Raw genomic sequence first — 10,566 nt, 5'->3', positions numbered from 1 at the left:
GGCCTCAGCCAGTCACTTTGCCTCTCTGTGCCTTGGTTCCCCATCTGTGCAATAGCAATAGTAGCCGTGCCCTGCCCTCTAGAGGCGTGAGCTGTTATCCAATAGACATCTCTGCACTCTGAGATCATTGCTGAGACCAAGCAATGCGGGAGGGAAGATTTGAAGATAGGGACAGACCTCTTAAGCCCACTTCGTTTTTGTCACCCAGTTACCTCTGTTCCGCACAGAGCCATTGTTCTCTCACCTTTAACACTGAATGTTATTTACACCAGTTCTTGGTTTTCGAGGATTGAGTGTAGCTGGACTCAATCCAGTTCTGGAAGGGCACAAGGCGCTTGATGTTCATGAAATTTGGGAGCTTTTCAAATCATATTATGTTTTCTGCAAGAACAGCTTCTGTGTCCCTCATTTTGGGTCTTTGTCACACATTAAACTCTGCATCTGGGCCTTCGCGGGTCGAGAGAGAGATGGACACATACTGTTTCTTTAAATCTGGAGCAGGGACCCAGGCAGAGGTGGGGCTGGGGAGTCCACATGAGAGAGAAGTGCCATCAGTGCACATACTGTAGGAAAAGTAAACTGGAACTTAGTCCTCATTGGATCACTTGATGATTACCAGTTCTGTTCATTCCCTCTGGGGCACCTGGCATTAGCCAGTCAGAAGACAAAAAGAAAAGGAGTACTTGTGGCACCTTAGAGACTAACCAATTTATTTGAGCATGAGCTTTCGTGAGCTACAGCTCACTTCATCGGATGCATACTGTGGAAACTGCAGAAGACATTATATACACAGAGACCATGAAACAATACCTCCTCCCACCCCACTCTCCTGCTGGTAATAGCTTATCTAAAGTGATCATCAAGTTGGAAATGGCCATTTATGATGATGATCACTTTAGATAAGCTATTACCAGCAGGAGAGTGGGGTGGGAGGAGGTATTGTTTCATGGTCTCTGTGTATATAATGTCTTCTGCAGTTTCCACAGTATGCATCCGATGAAGTGAGCTGTAGCTCACGAAAGCTCATGCTCAAATAAATTGGTTAGTCTCTAAGGTGCCACAAGTACTCCTTTTCTTTTTGCAAATACAGACTAACACGGCTGTTACTCTGAAACCTGTCAGAAGACAGGATACTGGGCTAGATGGACCTTTGGTCTGACCCAGTATGGCTGTTCTTATGCCCATGAGGGAATCCTACCTGGAGAGAAACCCTGTCAAACTGCTGCCATGGGGAAAAGCAACTCAACACTTAGGAAGAATCAGAGGCCACATGGAGGAGAAAGTGGAGATGCATTCCCATTTGGGGTCTAGTCCACACACAATAATAAAATGGGACGGAACAATGGTGGGGAATGGAGTTGGGTGCTGCGGGTAGTTATTGTTGAAGGACCAGGAAAAGATGAAAGTGAGGAGGAGGAGAGAGAGCAGGTTCATGGGGATCCCCAAGGGAATGGGTGTTGGGAACCAGAAAGGGAGGGAGGTAGGGAGTGGGGAATGACCAAGGGGATTATGACAGAATGTTACACTTGTGTTCACATCCTACACACTATTGTGATAATTTTTGTACAAAGTGTGCCTTGTGAGGTATCATTTGAAAACCCATAATCCGCTGATTATTATTGTCCTGGTGAAATGCATGGCAAGATTGTATGTAGAGTTATAAAATACCGCTGTATGGTGTTGTTAACACATTTTCCAAACCCCACAACGCTGCCCAAAATGAGGTTGGCAAACAAGTCTATCCTAAACAAAGGAACGAGTGCTCTGCTTAATTTGCATTTAAGCAGTAGACAGAATCATCAAGCAGGAAGGGAATCAAAGAAAGCTCAAACAGGTGAGAAAAAAGCAGCAGGGAAGATCCTTCCACACAGACTCTTTGTCCCCTAGTGCCTAGCTGGAAATGTTTTTCAAGAGAGGGACTGAAATTATAAAAAGGAGGAACAAACACATGACAGGACCCCCACTCCTGCCCATTGTATTCACTGCACCTGAAGTGACAAAAGAAGCATTCGCTGGACTCTGGGAAAGGGGTCCTGATCTATAGTTTGGCCAGTAAAACTGCTGAAACCATGTGATGAGAAATTTTGCTTGAATCTGATAGTTTGTTAAGTTAGATGTTAGTAAACCTCTTATCTTTATTTTTCGTAACCATTTCTGACTTTGATTCCTCATTGCTTGTACTCACTTAAAAGCTCTCTCTTTGTAGCTAAGCGGTTTGTTTTATTGTTTGATCTAATCCAGTGTGTTTAAATTGAAGTGTCTGGGAAAGTCCATTTGGGGTGGCAAGTTATATGCATTTTTTCTATTAAAGCAATAACTGACTTTATATAAACTTGTATTGTCTGGGAGAGGGCTGGGCAGTACAGGACGTATATTTCTGGGGGGAAATCTAAGACTGGGAGTGAGTTGGGGTCACTCTGCAGTATAACCAAGACTGGTAAGAGCACCCAGACATAGCTGGGAGAGACTTGCATGCTGGAGGCTGTTTGTGAGCAGTCCCGCCTGCAGGTTAAGCAGCAAAGCAGTGTAAAGGGCACCCCAGGCTGACACAGCTATTCATTGGTCTGGATTGTATTCCGGGTATGACACACCTCCACAGGAATAGGGGGAGGCATAGGGGGCATGCACAGCACTGACAGACACTGCAATTTGAAAGAACCTGATTTTGCATGCATGAGGCATGTGCACATGTACGGCGGGATCCACAGTGACAGTAACTGGAAGAAGCAGAGGCACTGTCAGGGGCCAGGGAGGAGGGGCAGTGGGAAGGAGCTGAGGACTCTGTGGAGACCAAGGATGCCAGGTGGTAGGAACCAGAGTGGGGAGCTGCGTCGTAGGTGGAACTGAAAGCATTGGAGCCTGGTCATGGGAGGGCACCAGGGATAGTTGTGGGGGAGCCAGAGTAGAAGGGACCTGCAGGCCAATAGCTTAGGGAGTCTGTGCAGATAAGCAGGGTGTAGGAGGCAGTGTGGCCTAGTGAACAGAGCACTGGACTGGTTCTATTCCCAGCTCTGCTACTGGCCTACTGGGTGACCTTAAGCAAGTCATTCCCCTGCTCTGTGCCTCAGCTTCCCTGTCTGTAAAACATGCAGTCTAAAGGCCAGAGAGCCATGCCAGCGTGGGCTGCACTTGTTCTCCCTCTGCTGTGAGCTCAGCTAAGCAGAGACAGACCTTCAGTGCAGCACTAGGGGGTGCTGTGTATGGGAGTTTCCATTTTGCAGCTATGGGACAATGCCTGAGATTCGTCTGTGCCATAAATAGAAAATTAGAAATGTGGATATGGAATCAAAAAGCAGGTGATTTCATTCCTCCTGATAAAGCAGTTTCCGCCCATTTCTTATGCAAAAAATATCAGCTGCCCATAGTAGGTGGCAGTCACTTCCACCCCAGCAATTAGACCATACATAGACACATGACCAAACGGTACCACTAGAAGATCTGGTTAAGAGGGTTGGTAGCAGCAGACACCTTGCAGGCAATAGATACAAATGGCTTAATTCTGTAATGTCTCGTAGTGACAGTGGCAGTGGGTAAGCCAAGATTGGGCAGGACATGAGCAATGTATCGAGTGCCGTAGCTCGATGAATTTATTGAGAACAAAATCTTTAACAGCTTTTGCAGAGCTTCGAAGGCTCCAGCTAAAGCAGGTTTCACTCAGCAGCCAAAATGCTGGGAAGGCCATCAGCTGGCAGAATTGTTTTCTGCCCCCTACTGGTGTGTTCTCTGCAAAGAGCTCTCCACTGTTCTGCTGCCCAGGTGCGCTCCTCCCCAGAAGTCTACTAGTGTTAGCATATGAATTAAACCTTTCACTGAAGCATACTAGTGTTAGCAGATGAATTAAACCTTTCACTGAACAGACGTGTCTGTGAGTAACCAGACATGGAATGCTCAGGGGGTGGAATTCTAACACTGCCCCCGAGAGATCCTGGATATGAAGCTTCCCAAATGGGCTGGGAGGCTCCCAGTTGTGGGCACCCACTCCCCCTGTTGCTTTCATTGACAGAGCAAGGGAATTATGCGGGGGAGGCAATCTAGGCTACAGCTCTAGGGTTAACTGATCCTTGGGAATAGGCCAAGACTTTAGCCACAGAGACCCTGCGTGCAGCATGGTCACTGTCAGAGAGGGGACGCTGGAGCAGATGAATAGGACCTAGGGACCCCTTGCTGCTGACTGGAAGAGGAGTGCATAGGGTTTTACAAGGATCGCCAGCCAAATATCAGATATCTGCCAATATCAGGTGGCACATGAGGTCTCTACAAGAGCCAGTGATCACCATAATAATTGTGATTAAGTTCTGATACTGTTTAAGGAGTTATGAATCTGTGCAGAAAATTGTGTTCTTAAGGGCTTGGAGTCCACAAGGGTACGTATCTTGGAAATGTTCCTATCTGGTAGGACATAGCTGACACTTATCTCCCTGTCTGGCCATGGGACTGTGTTGTCCGCCTATTGGCACACTGAGCCAGATACCAATTGAGAGACTGTGAAATCTACAAGAGAAACAAGCAGGGGGTGGGACGGTCCCGTTTATGAATAAAGACAAAGGCTTGGTCTGGTCTGTCTCGGCATGCAAAAGGATGAACTGAATCCTTCCCCGAGGAGGCAGACTGACAGCATGCATATCTCTTGGAGGGAGGGTCACAGGTGGAAAACACTGCAAGGATTTTGGGTGAGCAATATTTTATTAGGTATGAGATTTGCATGAGCAAGACTTCATTAGACATGATGCTATCTTATTAATCTAGGATCTAAAATGTGTGATGATTTAATGTCATATGCAGCCGTTTGTTTCCAATCTCTCTACTTGCTATGACCGGAGTCTCTGTGCTCTGTTTAATAAACTTAGACTTGTTTAGAGTGACATCAAAGTCTAAGTGCTGTGTGTTAAGCAGAGCGGTGATGTGGGGTGGAGTTGGTACACTGGAGAGTATAGTTTCTTTGGAAGCAGCTGATCAGTGAATACTGCGAGTGGCCAGTGGAGCAGGGGCTGGATGCTCCAGGGAGACAATGGGAGCTCTCGGGGGTTGGTCTATGGCTACTGCTAAGCAGAAGAGGGACAGTGGGGCCTGTGTAGGCCTAGAGGGGAGGGCTAATGGAGTTGGGGAACAGAGCTGACCCTGGCAGGCACAGACAAGGCTACTTTGTGTTAAGGGCAGGTGGTAGCGAGGTGCCCACAGCCCTGGATACCCCCAGGCAGCATCACAATGGGGCCTGGATCTGATTCTGCGTGGCTCCTCCCATCCCCAATTCTGAACCCAGCTGCATTTCCCTGGGGCTTTCCTGGTCACGAGGAAAAGTGGGAGCAGGCATCCCCCAGAAATTCATGCCCTCCCACCTGGAGTCACTCCCCAGCCCACGCCCCACAGCAGCAGGGCACGGGTCAGGGAGTCATGTTGGGCTCAGAGTCCTCAGCCCTGTGTAGGCAGCTGCTGCTCCTCTGCCCGCTCAGGACGTATTAACCCTTTGGGAGCCACAGCCAACCCCACTGCCGCATCCCCCTGTCTGGCAGTGTGGGAAGTGTCAGGATGGATTCAGCGCCACAGTGGAAGCTCCTTTCCTCTCAGTGCTGTCTCTGCTCCCACGCGGCAAGGACGTTCACTGTGAGGATCCCAGCCAGCAGGGTTCCCAGCACCCCCAGCACAAGGATCCCCTTGGCATGGCAGTAGGGCAGTGACATGGCCTGGGGCAGGGTGGGACCTGAAGGAATAAATCAGTGGTTAGCAGATTTCCTCAGTCTGGAAAACCCATATCCGCACCAGATGCTGGGAGCTCCAACTCCGAAGATCCTGGATGGGGATGGGATGGAGATGCCCAGCTGTTCCCGTTGGGCCGGATGCAGCACAATGCTCAGTACCCCCAGCCATAGATCTTCCTGCCTAGCACCAGGATGGGGTGTAGGAATTGGGGAGTAGCCCTTTAAAAAGCCTGCGAGCCCTCCAGTGGTGCTCACTGGGCCCTAGAACCCAGCCAGAGCAGCAGTGTGTATATATAAGAGCCAGCCCTGCACAGGCCGTTCCGTGCGGCATGCGCTCAAGAGGGAGGGATGGAGCGAGCGTCACCTTCACAGGCCGCCTTGGGGGAGGCGCTGGCTGAGCTGTTGCTAACGGGATTCATGGCTGTGCAGGTGACAGGCAAGTCCTCGTCTCCCAGTCTGTGCTGGACCAGCAGAGATTCCTCAATGGAGAAAACAGGGGCCCCTGCTGAGCGTGTCCAGATGTATTTGATGGTCTTGTTCCCCTCCCTGGCGCTGCAGGTGAAGGTCACATTGCAGGTGCTGTTCCCAGCCATCATAGACTAGATCCTGATCTCCGGCTCCGACAGTCGCTCTGGGGCCCAGGTTGGGGGTGGGAAATACAAAATAACATTGTACAGAGGCTGCTGTGGATAGAACTGACTGCAGGTCCCTCCCTGCGACAGCCAGAGGCTACAGTGGTGGGGAGTGCTGAAACCCGAGGGTTAATGGCCTCCCACTTAGAGACTGATTCCCACAGGTGAGAACAATGCCAGCCTCCCAGAGGTTACCTGAGCCCCCCTCCAGTGGCAGACCCTGATTCTGTAGGACTTTCAGTGTTAAAAAGTAAAAAAAAAAATCATTATCCGCCTGCGTTTTGAGGTGAGATTTTCATAATGCTCTGAAAGGTGCAAATAGCTGCCATGGGGGGCGTGTTTGATCTACAATCACAGATCCCCTTAAAACCAGTGGAGGCCAAACATCCTATTTCAGGCTCCACAGAAGGAGCCACCCAGTCCCTTTATATCAAAAACCTCTGCTACAAACAATAGAGGGAATGCCCAAGGAAGGTCAGAGCTAAGCTGTGTGGGCTGAGGGGTTTCTCTGCTTGTAGATGCAGGGACTAGGAGACTGGCAGCAGGTGGAGTGTGTTTTACGCACTATCTACTCAAGAAAGACTTTGCCACGAAGGCTATATCGGAAGAGGCACGCCAGCCAACTCTCCTAGCAGAGAAGTGGCTTATATCAGCAAGAGTTCCTTAGCTTATACTAGCTCACCCGATGACATAAACTATTCCAGCAACAGGACCTATTTGCTGGCATAAAAGCGTCAACACAAAACCTTTTGCCGGCAATGCTATGGCAGTTAGGAGAAGGATTTTTCACACTCATGACTGACACAAGTATGTCAGCAAATCTTTTAAGTGTAGCAGCCTGAGCTGCCCAAAGTGAGGAGGAGGAGTGAATGTGACAACTCTGAGAGGGAACAGAGATATGGGGCTTCTTGGGCACGGAGCCCACTGGAGGGGCAGATGTGGGGGTTCTGAGCTACCTGCTTTTCTGTATTTCTACTACAGCCAGGGAGATATGACTCTATGGACGTTCTTTGTAAATAAGCAAGATGGCACCAGAGTACCCCTCCCTTGGAGCGTTGATTTCTCCTCCTAGCAGAAAGAAAAGGAGTACTTGTGGCACCTTAGAGACTAACCAATTTATTTGAGCATAAGCTTTCGTGAAGTGAGCTGTAGCTCACGAAAGCTTATGCTCAAATAAATTGGTTAGTCTCTAAGGTGCCACAAGTACTCCTTTTCTTTTTGCGAATACAGACTAACACGGCTGTTACTCTGAAACCTCCTAGCAGAAACAGCCCTGGATGTTGGCAACCCGCTCAGGCCCAAGAGGCAACGCTCCATATGGCACCCAGTCATAATAACTCTCTGCTCTGTGAGGGCATTACAGAGCCTGGATTTGTAAGGATTTGTGGGACTAGAACCCAGCTCTGCAGAGCCCAGGACAGCTACATTGCCACTGGGAGACGGTAGAGAGTCATTTCCAAGGTGCACTAGGGACATCAAGCGCTGCAGGAAGTACCACCCGAAGGGACTAGAGTGACAGCACCCTGCAGCCTTCTGATTGGTGCAGGCTCACTATTTAAACTGAGGGTGGACTAGGAAGTTATCTGGGCACCTACATAAATTTCTGGCTTGCTGTGATGTCACACCTCGCCTTGCTTTCTGATCTCTGACCCTGGCCTGACCCGACTCGACCCTCACCTCCTGATTCAAGTTTGGTAACTGTCTCTGATCTCTACTCTCTGACCCTAGCCTGACTCTGACTCTTGCCTACCAAGCCCAGCTTCAGCATTTACTCTGATCCCTGCTTGCTGATTACCACTTCATGGATATCCTTGAACCTGTGGGCACTAGCCCAGCTGTGACCACTAGGTCAGACCACCTACACCCTGGTCCTTTGCACTGGGCCACTTTCTATAAGAGCTGACCTTGCTCTGCTGTACCCAAACTAAGTTTCTGGGGCCCAGTTGCCAACTCTTGTGACGTTATAGCAAGCCTTATGATTTTTAGTGTTTTTTTTTCATCCTCCTAGTGCAGGAGGATCTCAGCTTTCATTTAAAAAAGAAATAAGTCTGTAGCTTTCATAGCTGCAGGGCAAAGCTTGGTAGCCTGAAGCAAGTGAGACCCTAAAGGCCCCAAAGCCAGAAGGCAACTAACCCTCCACTCCAACATTTATTATTTTTAACATAATCTCATGATCTTGGGGTCCTGACTTTGATTTTTGAATATTTGGGCCTGGTGATACTGTCAGAAAATCACTGGCAATTTTTAAATCAAGATTGGATGTTTTCCTAAAAGATCTCCTCTGGTTAAAATGCAAATCCCTTTGGGGCAGGTTATCCAGGAGGTCAGACTAAAGGATCACAATGGCCCCTTCTGGTCTTGGAATCTATACAAATTTTATGCCACCTGCAAGCCCAGCCCAGCCCAGCCATCACTTTGATGCTGACCAGTGCTGAAACAGCATTACAAGGTTTCTGCAGAGCTGGGGTCTATTTTAAGCGCAAATCCCCCCTCCCCCTCCACACACTCACTGTGGATGTGCAGGTCATAGCTACAGAAGATATTGCTATCTGCACTTGCTGTCTCCCAGCTGTACATGACAACGTCTGCCAGCATCAGGTTGCTGATCTCCAGCGAATAGCTCTGGTTGTGGAGTCTTGCTCTCCCTCGATATCTCTCGTCCTCCATTGAAATGTGGGGCAGCACTCCAGGGGCCCCTGGGGTGATAACTGCTAAAGGCCTACGTGACGCATAGGCTTCAGCATTGGCAGGGGAGGGGCCGTGCCAGGTGATGCTTTTGAAGGCTCCAGGATTGAGGAAAGGGAAAACGACAGATTCTCCCAGAATTCCGTTCATTGACACTGGGAGACAAGATACTGTGAACGGACTCGCATCTAACACAGAAGACAAAGGAGACTTGAGGAAACTGATCAAGTTCTGTCCCCCCACTCCCTTCCAGCCCTGGTTTCCCAGCCCTGTCACTTGAAGGGGGCTTTCTGTACAATGGTAATAACCCCCAGCCCTTCTCTAGCGTGGCCCAGGCTGGAGTTTTTCACTCACAGGAGTGATTTGAGTCTCACAGCCCCACTGCGCAGCAGAGAATTACAATCCCAGCCCTTTACAATTCCCCCTCCTGTGCCCCCTGCACAGGGATTCATGGTATTCAGTGGCATTGAGTCACCACACTGGACAGCAGAAGCTCCAAAGAGCCAACCCCAAGCTTGTATCTCTGTTTAGCAGAGAAGGAAATGGAAGCCAGCGGGGAGGGGCACAATGAGTCACTGGCAAAGCCAGCAATAGGAGCAGCTGGATTCAGTGGCCATGAGTCCAGGCTGCAGGTTTCATGCTGCTTCGCACCTGCCCCATACTCCCTGCTGCCCGTGCAGGGGTGTCAGGGCTTCAGAGAGGCAGCACATCTCGCAGCACAGCCCTCCTGGCTGGCTCCCAGACCTGCGTTCTCTCCTTCTTCCCCTAGGCTTCATGAAATACGCTAACTGTGACCAGAGTCTTGTGTACCCAGCCATCTGAGCTGCAGCCTGTTCCTCTCTATGCCCAGCCATAGGAGACACACCCCATTTTCCCTCCAGCGCAGGCTGGATCTCAGGGATGGATCACTCGATGATTGCCTGTTCTGCTCATACCCTCTGAAGCCCCTGGCCGTTGCCACTGTCGGAAGACAGGATACTGGGCTAGATGGACCATTGGTCTGACTCAGTATGGCCATTCTTATGACCTCAGACCAGCTAACAATGGGAGCTTCTGTGCTTCTCTTTCTTGCTATTAACCAGAATTGACTTTGGAAATAATGTCCCCATCCCCTTGATGTAACTCCCCCAAGACTGATAGGCCCGGCAGGGTGGATATAGCCCTGCGCCACTTACCTCTGGGCTGGGAAACCATAAGCAAGAAGAGAAGGAAGGCACAGGAAGCTCCCGCCATTGGTGCAGGGTGGGCTGCAGAGCAGTGAGCAGTTGAAGGGCAGGTGCCCCAGCCAATCAGTCAGAGACTGAGGTGATCTGAGCGTCTGAGTTTGGATGACAGGGATTATGGGATCGCCCCGCTGAACAGTGAGGGCTGTGTGAGAATAAATCGAATGTCAGCAGCTTCAAAGCTTCCTTCCCGTCATATCTTGATTTAAGTAAGGCTCTTGACAGTCCAACATAACATTTGCATAAGCAAACTAGGGAAATATGGTCTAGATTAGATTACTAGAATGTGGGTGCACAACTGGTTGAAAAACCGTATTCAAAGAGTAGTTA

At 49.6% G+C, this 10,566-nt stretch overlaps 1 pseudogene; it reads right to left on the bottom strand.

Annotated features, from left to right (window-relative positions):
* Nucleotides 1-4,735: 4,735 nt before the first annotated feature.
* Nucleotides 4,736-10,246, bottom strand: LOC140902828 (SLAM family member 9-like; annotated as a pseudogene).
* Between the last annotated feature and the right edge of the window lie 320 nt (nt 10,247-10,566).

Source organism: Lepidochelys kempii, chromosome 24, assembly GCF_965140285.1.
Source record: "Lepidochelys kempii isolate rLepKem1 chromosome 24, rLepKem1.hap1, whole genome shotgun sequence".
Taxonomy (NCBI): domain Eukaryota; kingdom Metazoa; phylum Chordata; order Testudines; family Cheloniidae; genus Lepidochelys; species Lepidochelys kempii.
The sequence above is the reverse complement of the archived record's forward strand: the minus strand, read 5'-3'. Positions and strand labels throughout refer to the sequence as shown.